This window comes from Ovis canadensis, chromosome 20, assembly GCF_042477335.2.
Source record: "Ovis canadensis isolate MfBH-ARS-UI-01 breed Bighorn chromosome 20, ARS-UI_OviCan_v2, whole genome shotgun sequence".
Lineage (NCBI taxonomy): Eukaryota > Metazoa > Chordata > Mammalia > Artiodactyla > Bovidae > Ovis > Ovis canadensis.
The window spans coordinates 44,359,139-44,372,404 of NC_091264.1; the positions used below are offsets into that span (position 1 = coordinate 44,359,139).

A 13,266-nucleotide genomic window follows, 5' to 3' on the forward strand; every position below is an offset into this window, starting at 1 on the left:
CAATGCATGAAAGTGAAAAGCCAAAGTGAAGTCTCTCAGTCATGTCCGACTCTTAGCGACCCCTTTGACGGCAGCCCACCAGGCTTCTCCATCCATGGGATTTTCCAGGCAAGAGTACTGGAGTGGGGTGCCATTGCAACCTCTGAATCAGACTTTTCAAGTGTTATACCCAACTCTATTTCTGAATGAGCACTGGTGTCATTTGGAGACAAGAAAACCTGATTGGAAAGTTCTTGCCCGTCTAAACCCAGATTTGGGAGATTCAGTCTCCCCATGTACTTTCACACCTCCTTTTTCACCATGCTCAAATCCAAATCTTTTTCTGCATACTGTGCAGTTGCTTCGGTAATTTACCTCCCTAATCCAGTTATATGTGTTCTTCAAACAGTCATTTAGACTTTTTCAGTGATCTGGGTCATGCTGGAATTCCCACGGGAGTTCGTTTGTTCCCACTTTCATTATCTAGACTCTTAGAAAATATGGTCATAATATCCACAATGTTAAACACAAAGCTAACACTATTTGGACAAAAAGCACAACAGTTAATCTACAGGCACAGCCAAACTGTTGACGCCCACGACTACGGATCGCTTATTTTGCCTATTTAAGCCACAGCACTCAGAGGGATGCAACAATGGACCGCCCATTGTTGCGAACGAGAAATTACGATTGCCCTTATCAGCGGCCAGGGGGAAACTGCGACTGCAACTACAGAAGCTGAGAAAGACGTGCCGCATCCATTTGACGGTAAATCAATGTTGTTTTCCGCCTTCCGGGGTGGGGAACCCCGGCGCTATAAAGTTGTAATAGGATTTTTTGTCCTTTCCCCAACCGTCCGTAGCCCATCTCTGAACCCCGAAAACACTGACTTTTCTCAACTGGGGAAGAGGTTTCCCGGGAGGTGGGGCTTTCCCGAGACTTTCCCTGCAAACCAAGTGAAAGTGTTAGTCGTCGGTCGTGTCCATCTCTGTGCGACCCCATGGCCTGTAGCCCGTCAGGCTTCTCTGTCCCCAGGCAAGAATACTCCAGTGGGTTGCCATTTCCTTCTCCAATACAGTCAGTAAACCAGGCTTTTCACCTATTCTTGTTTCTGTAACTACAACTCTTATACCATCAGATTCCCACGACTTTGCAGCAAGGACACCTTACTCTTTGAACCATCAAGTGCCACATAGTCCGGACGGGCTTCCTCTGGACGGAGCAGTGGTCGGGGAAGATTGTAGTCCGTTGAAAAACTGATGGGACTGGGGGAGGTGTTTAAAAATGAGGGCAAACCGCTTTCTGGGAAATTTGCCTGCGAAGGAGCAAAAGAAATAGAGCGACGGCTTGAGACCGAGGCGCCGAGTCAAAGGAAGTGTTTTGTTATTTAAGACAGTGAACACTTAAAAGTGTTCAAAATACGGATGCAGAAGAATCGGGTATTGAAGGAAAGAGGGATCATGAGAAAGGAAGTGGGCAGTTTTCCTTTTCTCTAGAGACCACAGGGATGGACGCCGGTGTAGTTTTAGTGCAGGTTTCTGGGCAAGACGTTAAGGAAATTTTCTTTCGGTTGTGAGAAGTGGAGGTCATCAGTCCAGAACGAGCGAGATCAACAGCGACAATCCTCACCTGACTCAGGTTGTAGAAGCTATTGCACTTGTGCAGAACAGCTTTGCATTTCCAAATTTAAGTGAGGGAAATGTACAGCAAGACCAAAGTTTAAGCAAAGTAAAATCCAGTGTTAAAGATGTTTAATGAGCAGACGCTGCCACCTGCCTCCTTAGCGCAGTAGGCAGCGCGTCAGTCTCATAATCTGAAGGTCCTGAGTTCGAACCTCAGAGGGGGCAGCAAACTTTTTCCCTCAGGCGTCAAAAAGTTACAGCCTCTCGTCAAAGTCTGCTTCCTGGCCGTTGAGCTGAAAGTGCCCTCGAAGAGGTTAAGATTAAACTTCATCTTCCTCCCAATTGGTAGGTACGAAAATATGCAGACATGTGCCTCTTTATGTGTAGTGACTTGTTTTCTTCATTTCTTTCCAATGGACAACCTCTTATCCAAATTCCTCTGATTACTATTCCTTCTTGAAGCAGTATCCTATTGGTGCACTCTAATTTATTGAAAAAAAATGTACAGATATATTAAAATCTGATATTCAGTTTTCTCAGTAAGTTGTTTCCTCTTCAAATATATATGCTGTCTCCTTGCCCTGGCCTCCCTATCTAATCTGGTTCTAACTGGTTTCCCACCTGTACTACAGTAAATTGTTGTTGTTCTTTAGTAGATAAATCATGTCTTACTCTTTTGTGACCTCATGGCCTGTACCCTGCCAGGCTCTGTCCATGGAATTTCCCAGGCAAGAATACTGGACTGGGTTACCATTTCCTTATCCAGGAGATCTCTCTGACCCAGGAATCCAGCCTGCCTCTCCTACAATGGCAGGCAGATTCATTACCACTGAGCCACCAGGAAGCCCACGGTATAGTGTTCCACAAAAACATCCCCACCCAAAACCCCCAAAAAGGACCTTATTGGAATTAGAGTCTTTGCAGTTGTATTGGGCTTGCCTGATGTAATCGGGCTTGCCAGGTGTCGCTAGTGGTAGAGAACCCGCCTGTCAACACCAGAGACCTAGGAAAGGAGGGTTGGATCCCTGGATCAGGAAGATTCCCTGGAGGAGGGCAGAGCAACCCACTCCAGTAATCTTGCCTGGAGAGAATACAGAGAAGCCTGGTGGCCTACAGCCCATAGGGTCGCACAGAGTTGGACACGACTGAAGCAACTTAGCGCACATGTAATTAGTTAAACTAACATGAGGTCATACTGAATTGGGGGTGGGGGGAGTACCTTAAATTCAGTGGCTGGTGTCCTTATAAGAAAGTGTGTTTCATCCACTCTTGTATTTCCAGTGCCTAGCACAGCATCTGACAAACAATAAAAGTGAAAGTCGCTCAGCCGTGTTCAACTCTTTGCAACCCCATGGACTGTATAGTCCATGGAATTCTCTAGGCCAGAACACTGGAGTGGGTAGCCTTTCCCTTCTGCAATAAACACTTGTCAAATAAGCCAGTGAATTAATTAGCATATTAAATGTTGCTGTTTTTGTTTGTGTGTGTGTGTGTGTTTGCCACATTCCCTGTAAGAAACTTTTTTTCTGTCAAAGGAGAAGTTATAAAAAATAAAGAAGTGATTCATTCTTAGAATAGTTGAACACAAAGGTACATAGCCAGCTTGTACAAAAGATTCCTAAAATGGAGGCTTGTTGCCAATCCTCTGTTCTTTTCACTTCTTGATTCTCCTTCCTCATAAGAACATTTTGGCAGGCTAATTTTACCGGCTTTATCCTGGACATGTGCAAAGAACTAAAAGAATGGGGAAAGTAGTTAATATAAATCCTCCAATCAGGAACTTAACAAGTGCTACTCGTGGCCCTCATGGAGACCAATTGTCCGATAAAAACTTCGGTGATCTCCAGGAAAGATTTTAACTCTGGTCCACGACCTATGAGGAGCAAAAGGAGGGAAACTACGTCTTTGGGATAAAAACTGAGTGGACTCAGTATGTTTGCCTCCAGACCTTAGTCTGTAGGACTCCCTTCTGCAGAAGTAAACTGCCTTGCTGAGCCATTTTCGATTGTGTGTCTTATTGCTGAGACCCCGAGAGCATTTCCAACATTCTCTATCACTATATTCAGTTCAGTTCAGTTCAGTCCCTCAGTCATGTCCGACTCTTTGCGACTCCAGGCAATCAACACATCAAATTTGGATTTTTGCAATAATCCCCACAAGAAGCCCTACCTACTGAAATTCATCCTACAGTTCTCTGGCTTAGTCTGTGCTGGAAAAAGAGAGCACAATACTAAGGCTTCTCCTGCTAACTATCCGGACCTCAGACAGTCTATATTTCAGTGTAGTTCTCTTAACAGTTCATTCTGGTGCAGAATGGAAGAGCTGTATCCTGGGGAACATTTTGACCATGTCCTCTTGAGCCTTGGTCTCTGATTCCAGGAGCCTACATCTGCTACAGTTTAAGCAATGCAGTTAAGGATTGCAGAGAGGCCAAAGGACTGGATTGTATGGCTGTTAGGCAGTTCCTTAGAGAAATTTTGATTCTCACTGGAGCCACCACTATTCTGAATCTGTTCCTCTCCTTTATACAATTAGAAGCTGTTTTTTAATTCACTGATTTCTTCAGACTTGCAGGACTGATCACAATAGCCAAATATTAGAGAAATTCCAAGCCAGAGTATAAACATATTATAGCCATATTGATGTTTGATCAGCATATTCTTTCTCATGTAAAATAAACTCTATAGTGGAAAGCAACCAATATTTGAAGATTGCTCTATGCACTTGTAATCAGAGTAATGGAAGTATAAAATATTAATGACTAGGGGCCGAGAGAGGGGCGGGCCGATCACCGCTGCCGCGGCCATGGAGAAGCTGCAGCGGGTCCTAGGTGGCCAGGACGATGAGGAGCAGGGCCTGACCGCGCAGGTGCTTGATGCCTCGACGGTTAGTTTCAACACCAGGCTGAAGTGGTTTGCTATGTGCTTCCTCAGTGGCATCTTCTTCTCCATCCTTGGAACTGGATTGTTGCGGCTCCCTGGAGGCATAAAGCTTTTTGCAGTGTTTTATACCTTTGGAAATATTGTTGCATTAGCCAGTACATACTTTTTAATGGGACCCGTGAAACAACTGAAGAAAATATTTGAAACAACGAGACTGCTTGCAACAATTATTATGCACCTGTGTTTCGTGCTCACCCTGTGCGCTGCCCTTTGGTGGCATAAGAAGGGGCTGGCCGTGTTATTCTGCATATTGCAGGTATAGTCTGTCATACATCCCATAGGCAAGGGATGCAGTAATTAAGTTCTTCTCTCCTGAGCTGAAAGCTGTTTGAAAATAAGGAAACTGTTTGAAAAGACCTTTTAAAAGTTGATGTTCTGTTTTTGGTGCAGTGTCCTTTTCCTGATACAGTGATCACTCCAGAACAACTGCACCGACCATTTAAGCCCATTTTGTATACTGGTAAAACTACGTACCCATTAAACTGTTAAATGCTTGTGACAGAAAATTCATTATGTGCCATTAATACGCTCTGTCAGAGACGGCGAGATTTTAATCATTGCCAAGTGTAAATGATTTTTAGCCAGTTTTTAAATCTTTTTTCTAAACAGCATTTGAGATGTGAATATTTAAGGATGAACGTACACTGCAAGATATATTCAGCTTTTTTGGTGGTTTTTAAGAGTCTACATTTTTTAAATATGTTTTTAAAATAAAAACTTTAAATGTGAAAGCTTTTACTGTAAGCTAAACTGCTTTATTGTATGTAATAAAAATAATATATAAATCTTCATAATTTTGAAATAAACCCACAGTTGGAAAAAAAATGTTAATGACTATGATATCAGGCAAGGATGGTCCAGTGCACTCACCACCGAAATAGTCAAGCCAAGCCCCTCAAAACAGTAGAATTCTGACCCTAGTATGATATTTTTCTAAATATGGCCACATTATCAGGTAGATATTCTTCTTACCCTTACGGAGCTTTACAGTCCAGAAATGCCTTCTCAGCCATCCATTATCAACCAACTCTTACTTCATTTTTAGGAAATTTTTTTGTTCTGGTACAAGGCCATGGTACTAAGATTCTTCTTAAACGTTAGCTGCGACCGTTCCGATGTAATCATCCCATATATTCAGCTCGGCGTTTAGCTTGAGTCAGTTACACTTTCCGAGCTTGAGTCAGTTACACTTTCCCTCCGCAGAAATACACGCGGAGGTGGAGTCAGAGCTGGATACCAAAAGCCTAGGAAAGCGCCCGAACAGGGACTTGAACCCTGGACCCTCAGATTAAAAGTCTGATGCTCTACCGACTGAGCTATCCGGGCTCCCTTAGCTGTAGCTTGTTTCCTAACTATCCTAATGTGGAAAAAGTAACGTACACGGACTTTAAAGTACAAAGTTTAATTTTGTTCATACTCCTTTATCTTTATTCCTAAGTCTATCTTCGCAACCTTGAATAGGGCTCACAACTACTTCTGTCCCCAGGTCATGACAAAAAACATAATTCTCATACCTGAGAGATAGTAACCAACTTTTTCTAAATGTTGTATAAAACTAGAGATATCACCTGGACCATCTTGTCCTTCATCTTCAAAATTTGAGCTCCAAGTCTCCCCCTAACCCTTAAGAATGCCTAGCACACACACAAAAAAAAGCCCTCAATAAGTAGGCTCTAAGAACTTATTTTGAGCAAACAGCTTTGCCCTCGGCTTATAGAGTGGAAGGCCACCACCTCTGCCCTAGTGGAGTTTACTCTTTAAAAGTGAGTCAGCCTTGTAAATGATGAATTACATAATAAATGTTTGGTTACTGTGATAAATGTGCTTAAGAAAAAGTACAGCTTACTGAGATGTGTAGAGAAACAAACATATAATCTCATGACCTGAGTTTCCAAATTAAATGAACAACCCACTCCAGTACTCTTGCCTAGAAAATTCCACGGATGGAGGAGCCTGGTGGGCTACAGTTCATGGGGTTGCAAAGAGTCAGGCACGACTGAGCGACTTCACTTTCCTTTCAATACAAGTAAACTCTTGGAATAGTGTCTGGGATTTGCTAATGGTTAGGTGAAAGGTAAGTGTTATTATCATTATTATTTTTATTGTAAACTACATGAATTAGAATATCATATTTAATCGTTTGGTCATGCTACCTTAGATAAATTACTTAATCTCTCATCCACTTTCCTCCCTCAAATCCTGCAACAGAAATTTCTTCCTCAAAGGTTGCATTTAACATGATGATAGGAGGTACACTTCCAATTATGTATTTATTCATGCCACTATTCAAAATAGATTTGAGGTGGTCTACACAATTTCACTGTAATAAGATAAAAAGAAAAACATTACTAGACTTAAGTTAGGATAAAGGATAGAGGTAGAAAAATAAAAGTCTGCACAATAAAGTGCCCCCTGTCCCCAGATCTCCAAGACAGTGGATTGATTATAAGGGGAGGTGACCTCTTCCAGGGGGTCAGAGAAGAATTTTCCCAGACCACAATGTTTAAACTGAGAGTCAAAGGCTTTGTACTGTAAAGTTTATAGTAATAAACTAGACAAAAATGTGGCTCCCACATTCCAGGAAGTGCAAAGAGCAGAACACTTTGAGAACTTAATGAAGGCCTGTTGTACTTATGTGCAGATCTCTTCTTGGGACAGTATTGATAAAAGTGGGGGCAAGTTGAACAGAAAGAGAGAGACAGAACAGAGACTGACAGGCTCAGAGGTTATGGCTAGGAATGCATCATACAGACTTCATTCTTGCAACAATATAAAGTCATTGGGGATTTTAAGCAGGGAGGAACAACATGGTCAGAGATAATTTCAAATAGAGCATGCTGGTTTCACATAAAGAATGTGGCGGCATGGGACAAGAGATGATAGGCTTGGCCTACTGACTGACTGTGTGGCAGTGCTGGGGAATGGCAGTCCTGGGAACACTTGGGCCCAGACTCTTCATTGGGACCTAGAGAGGAAGCAGTGTCAAAATCATTTCTCTCTGTAACTCATTGCCCTAAAAAGCAATTTACTGGGAGAGGCAGAAATAAGAGAATAGGAAAGGGCGCTTGGAATCTTTTGCGAATTCTCTGGAAAGCATGGAGTGTTTGCTCTGATTTTGATCTGCCTTGTGAATACCTGAGGGTTCTGCCACCAGCAGCAGCAGGCAAGCTCTGAGTGATCAGAATATTGAAAGGAAGTGACCTTCTCCACAATTGTCAACATGAGATAACTGCATATGTGCTGAAGGATTCCAAAAACGTGTTCAGCTGATTACATTCAGATCAGATCTCCTGAGGCTGCTGTTAAAAATCCAGATTTGTCTTGTCTGTCATGTCCCACTCAAACACAGCAAATAAACTCCATGAGATCAGGAGCATCTTCTGCTGGATACAGTGTGGTATCCCTTAGCCCCTATGTCATCAGTCAAGGTCTACAGCTGGAACAAGAATTTTGGAGTAATCTTACTGAAATTACTATTTTGTGTCTGAATATTACACGGTTCTGTAAAAGAAAATTACCCGTTCTGTTTCATCAAAGCAAATTTCCTCGTTTTTGTTTTGTGTTTTGTTTTGTTTTTTAAAAGCTACGGAAGGAGAAGAAAACAAAAAACTAAAACTACACGTTGCCCCCTCTGAGGTTCGAACTCAGGACCTTCAGATTATGAGACTGACGCGCTGCCTACTGCGCTAAGGAGGCAACTGTACCGCCCCTTTCAACAAGGGGTCTACCAACTTTATTGCAAGAAAAAAAATCGGAATCACAATGCCTCAAAAGAAGATGGAACTGTGGTTTAATTCGCGTCTAAAATATCCAAAGTTTGGAAGCCAGAGCCACGCAGAACAAGGGTAAGGGCCTGACTGCCAGCCCAGCTCGTTTCCCCTGAAAACTGTCCTGCGAAGACAGGGCAACTGAATCTGGACTTTGCAGAAGTTCTGTTTGCTATAACCAGCACCTGTGGAGATGCGCTACCTTCTGAAAAGCAAACAGGACTTCAGTAGCAAGGTCTGCGCTCTCTGCCTCCCTCACGAGGTTCCGTGGAGGAGTTTGGTCTCTTGAGATGATGGAGGGCGGGTGAGGCGGGACCCTCGAGATTCTTTCCTCATGGTTTTTGTTTTTGTTTTTTTTTTGGTCAGCCTTTCTCCAGGCTCAAACCAAACTCCCGGACTTGCTCACTCCTATAGTCCGGGGGCTTGCTCCGGAGTCCAAGTTGATCTGGAGCCCACAGCATCCACTGGAACTCTCAGTCTGCGTGACTCTTTTTTCCTACATTGGTGACAGATGGGGCAGGTGCCTCTTCCCGCGCCACCTGCGGCGTCACCATTCAAGATGAACCTGGGAGCCATGAGAAAGTAAAGTGTCAAGGGTCAGGGGGTTCTCGGGCTGTGGTGGGAGTGGGGAGGGGAACGCTGGAGGAAGGGCCCCGGGGACAGTGCCGAGTGGCGAAGGCCTGGCGGGGCGAGACAGAGGAAAAGGACCTGAAACGGGTCGCAATTTGGGTCAGATGATATGCACGTTAAAGCGGGGCGCGCGAGAGGTAGCGTGGCCGAGCGGTCTAAGGCGCTGGATTAAGGCTCCAGTCTCTTCGGGGGCGTGGGTTCGAATCCCACCGCTGCCAGGGTCTTTTTGCACCTCAAGCTGGTCTACGCATTCTAAGTCCAACGCACACAACAGTTCTCACAGGCTCCAACTTCAGGTAGGTTCCTCTCCTCCTACAACATCCGTTTTCCCAGAGACCAGAGATGACACCTATAGGCACTGCCCCCGAAACAGTGTCCACCTCATGATAAGCCTTCAACTGATTATTCCAAGGAACAAAAAGTTACTGAGCATCTACTGGGCATGGTATTTACTCCCTCGTATTTTCACCACCCAGGAGTATAGCACACATAACAGACTTTCTGTAATTCATACTTTTATGTAAAAAAGGAAAAGAAAAAAATCAGATCCTACTGTGTACCACCTCCTAAGTACTTACTTAGGCCCCGTAAATGCAGTAGTGCTTATTATGGATGCATTATTCCATAAATGGTGGACTGATGAACGACAGTCAGTCTCCCTGAATCCATTTGTAACTGGAGACAGGTCCTGCCCGGCCACAGTTCTCAGCATCCCTGCAGCCTTCTCATTTCACATTTTAAATCCTATTTATGCTGATCTGAGGTGTGGCAGCTCTTCTTATATTCAGCTTCCCTTCCCTTACCTTACCTCACATTAAATAGAGGCGCTTTCCCCACTCAACAGGTGTCTCTGCGTCTTCTGTTGGGCGCCCTCAGTCTCTGCTCCAAGCAATTCCCTCTGCCTTCAAAGTTTCTCACCCTTCAGCTAGGTAGTTGCTGTCTCCTGGAAGCCTCCCTTGATCTCTCTCCAGAGTTAAAATTAGGCACTGAGCACCTGGATGGGAACAAAGAAGGAAGTCCCTGCCCTGGTGCCTAGGAGAGAAGACAAGCATAATGGCCACAAGAAGGCACAATTTCCACTGATAAAGAATCCAACAACGGAACTATGAATTACATTGTAATGTATAGTTACCAAAACAAAGAACATTAGGACAATGTATAGACAATGTATGGAAGGACATACTTCAAATTGTTTCCAGTGGTAACAGTGTTAGAGGACAGGGAGATTATAAATTGTACTTTAGACATTTATTTGAGTTGTTAGACTGAGTGGATATTTATTTCATAAGTCCAATAGGTGAATTCGCAAGTCTGTAAATTAAAAAAATTTTTAAGCCCAGTCTGATAAATACGGCAAAGGAGAAATGGAACAAGCTGGGGAGCTTGTAGCAGGGCTGAGCTCAGCCATCCCTTCCTCTGGCAGGTTTTCCTCATTGCTACCTGACACTAATGGCGTATTCCTGTTGTTTTGCATTGGCCATGCTCTGTTATCACTCTATCTATCACTTATTTTAGCATTTACCATAACTTCAGGAATTGGAAAATTTTGTGTAATTGTCTGCCTTTCTCTATGCATCATAAGCTTTGTCAGGTATAGAATCATATTTCTCTCACTTCTCTACATCATGAAAACTAAACAGATATTTCTGGTAAGTAGTAATGAATAAATAAATAGATGAAAGATTATCTTCCTAATTTGTGAAGTGAGTAAGGTATATAGAGCTGAGGCACCAGGAAGACCTTGAGATCTTCAGTTTGAGGTAGGGTCATGTGTTCTAAAGCCCCATTTCTACAGGACACTCCAGCTGAACTTGGTTCTTGACCACTGATTTAGACACACTGACTTGCTCTTTTTGGATTCAGCTCTGCTACCAGGTAAGTGTAAACGATTCTTGCTCAGATTTTGAGGGAACAGATTGTTTCTGGATTGTCAGACCCAGTCATTTCTTCCCCTAAACATTCCCCTCAGTGGTCTTTGTTGACATTCACCTTGCAATATGAGGTTCACATTCACCTTGTGAACCAACCATGGATGATTCCAAAGGAAAATAACAATCTTCTGAACTCCAAACTCATGAATAAATAAACCAACCCATGGCCAGATCAGAGAAGGCGATGGCACCCCACTCCAGTACTCTTGCCTGGAAAATCCCATGGATGGAGGAGCCTGGTGGGCTGCAGTCCATGGGGTCGCAAAGAGTCGTACATGATTGAGCAACTTCACTTTCACTTTGCACTTTCATGCATTGGAGAAGGAAATGGCAACCCACTCCAGTGTTCTTGCCTGGAGAATCCCAGGGATGGGGGAGACTGGTGGGCTGCCCTCTATGGGGTCACACAGAGTCGGACATGACTGAAACGACTTAGCAGCAGCAGCATGGCCAGATGCCCTATCTTCCAGCTCCATAACAACTATCCTTCCCTGAGATAAAAAATGTGCTAAGGTTGAAAAAACAATGATTTTATGCCCCCTTTTTGCCTTGTCTAGCCTCAGAGGACAATTTAAAGGCTATCGCTAAAGAGTGGGCTTTTGATGTTCTGGTTTAACTTTAAAACCAACGGATACAATAGAATAGAGAGTTGATGTTCATGGAGGGAAGAACTTAGGAAAACTGTATAAGTGACCTGGGCAAAGTCTTTGAATTTCACTGTTGCCCTCTCTGCTGCTGCTGCTAAGTCACTTCAGCCTGCTGCTGCTGCTAAGTCACTTCAGTTGTGTCCAACTTTGTGCGACCCCATAGACAGCAGCCCACTAGGCTCCTCTGTCTCTGGGATTCTCCAGGCAAGAATACTGGAGTGCGTTGCCATTTCCTTCTCCAGTTGCCCTCTCCATCTGCCCCAAAATATATTCACTTCAATCCATATTTACTGAGCACCTGTTTTGTGACAGGCAACTTGCTCGATTGTAAATCCAGCAAAAGGATGAATGGCAGAAAAATGATTCAGGAATTCATAAGCATTCCCATTCATTCTTGGGAGATTACCAGAGGTCCATGAAGAATGTAGGATCAGTAATTAATATTTAGACTGACTAAAGTAGGCCACCTCACGCGAATAGTTGACTCATTGGAAAAGACTCTGATGCTGGGAGGGATTGGGGGCAGGAGGAGAAGGGGACAACAGAGGATGAGATGGCTGGATGGCATCACTGACTCGATGGACGTGAGTCTGAGTGAACTCCAGGAGTTGGTGATGGACAGGGAGGCCTGGCTTGCTGCGATTCATGGGGTTGCAAAGAGTTGGACACAACTGAGCGACTGAACTGAACTGAAAGTAGTAATTTATACTGAGTATTTTTTTCCAGTGATGCTACATGTGTGATCTCTTTATTATAAGTTGTTCTTAAAAATTACTAGATAATCATGTTATGTCAATAAAATGAAAATTTAGAGAAATAAATGACCATGCCCAGCACTATGACGTCCTCTCTTGGCCATCCACACTCCAGGATACGTTTGTGGGCCCCTATGGCTACTAGAATGTCGTACCTGGTAGCTAGAACCTGGAAAGGAACCCTCCACTTGGCAAAAAGCCACAATCATGTCCTTTAGACTTGTCAGATTTAGCCTATGGAGAGAAGGAAAAAGACACTCCTCCAAAAAAGTGTGACTCGGGCTATTTATTCACTCCTTCTTTAATTCATGCATGCATTCATTGATTCATCCTTTAATCTATGTGTTCATGCAGCAAGCGGAGAAAGAAATGGCAACCCACTCCAATATTCTTGCCTAGAGAATCCTGTGGACGGAGGAGCCTGGTGGGCTGCTGTCCGTAGGGTCGCACAGAGTCAGACATGACTGAAGTGACTTAGCATGCATGCATGCATTGGAGAAGGAAACAGCAACCCACTCCAGTATTCTTGCCTGGAGAATCCCAGGAACAGAGGAGCCTGGTGGGCTGCCATCTATGGGGTCGCACAGAGTCGGACACGACTGAAGCGATTTATCAGTAGCAGCAGCAGCATGCAACAAGCTATAGATTAAGTTTCTATTAATACTATGGACCAGAACCATCGGGTGTCAAAGAGAAATGAGAACCTGTCCTGTACTTAAGGCATCTCAGAGTGAAAGGACAGATTTTAAAATGGCAAACACATAATTACACCTAAGCAGGAAGCACCAAGGAAATTTGAGGTTGCTCTGGAGGCATTTGCAGGTATGCTAGAATGAAAAGCGAAGCTGTAGAGAAAAAATATATATGTTAATTTTTCTTTTTTCCCTTTTGAAGGGCAAGATGGAAATCCACTTTGCTTTTGGCATGTGTTGGAAATAAAAGCAAAATCAAAACCGCCAGAGGTAACCACTTTCTCAGATCAGGATCCTGCCC

At 43.7% G+C, this 13,266-nt stretch overlaps 4 non-coding genes and 1 pseudogene across 4 annotated transcripts; 3 read left to right on the forward strand and 2 right to left on the reverse strand.

Annotated features, from left to right (window-relative positions):
* Positions 1–1,753: 1,753 nt before the first annotated feature.
* Positions 1,754–1,826, forward strand: TRNAM-CAU (transfer RNA methionine (anticodon CAU)). The gene has a single exon. It is a non-coding gene; the product is annotated as a tRNA-Met (tRNA).
* A 2,455-nt stretch (positions 1,827–4,281) lies between these two features.
* LOC138425255 (vesicle transport protein SFT2A pseudogene) lies at positions 4,282–4,814 on the forward strand (annotated as a pseudogene).
* A 982-nt stretch (positions 4,815–5,796) lies between these two features.
* On the reverse strand, positions 5,797–5,869 carry TRNAK-UUU (transfer RNA lysine (anticodon UUU)). The gene has a single exon. It is a non-coding gene; the product is annotated as a tRNA-Lys (tRNA).
* A 2,297-nt stretch (positions 5,870–8,166) lies between these two features.
* On the reverse strand, positions 8,167–8,239 carry TRNAM-CAU (transfer RNA methionine (anticodon CAU)). Its single transcript has one exon. It is a non-coding gene; the product is annotated as a tRNA-Met (tRNA).
* An 837-nt stretch (positions 8,240–9,076) lies between these two features.
* On the forward strand, positions 9,077–9,158 carry TRNAL-AAG (transfer RNA leucine (anticodon AAG)). Its single transcript has one exon. It is a non-coding gene; the product is annotated as a tRNA-Leu (tRNA).
* Positions 9,159–13,266: the final 4,108 nt, after the last annotated feature.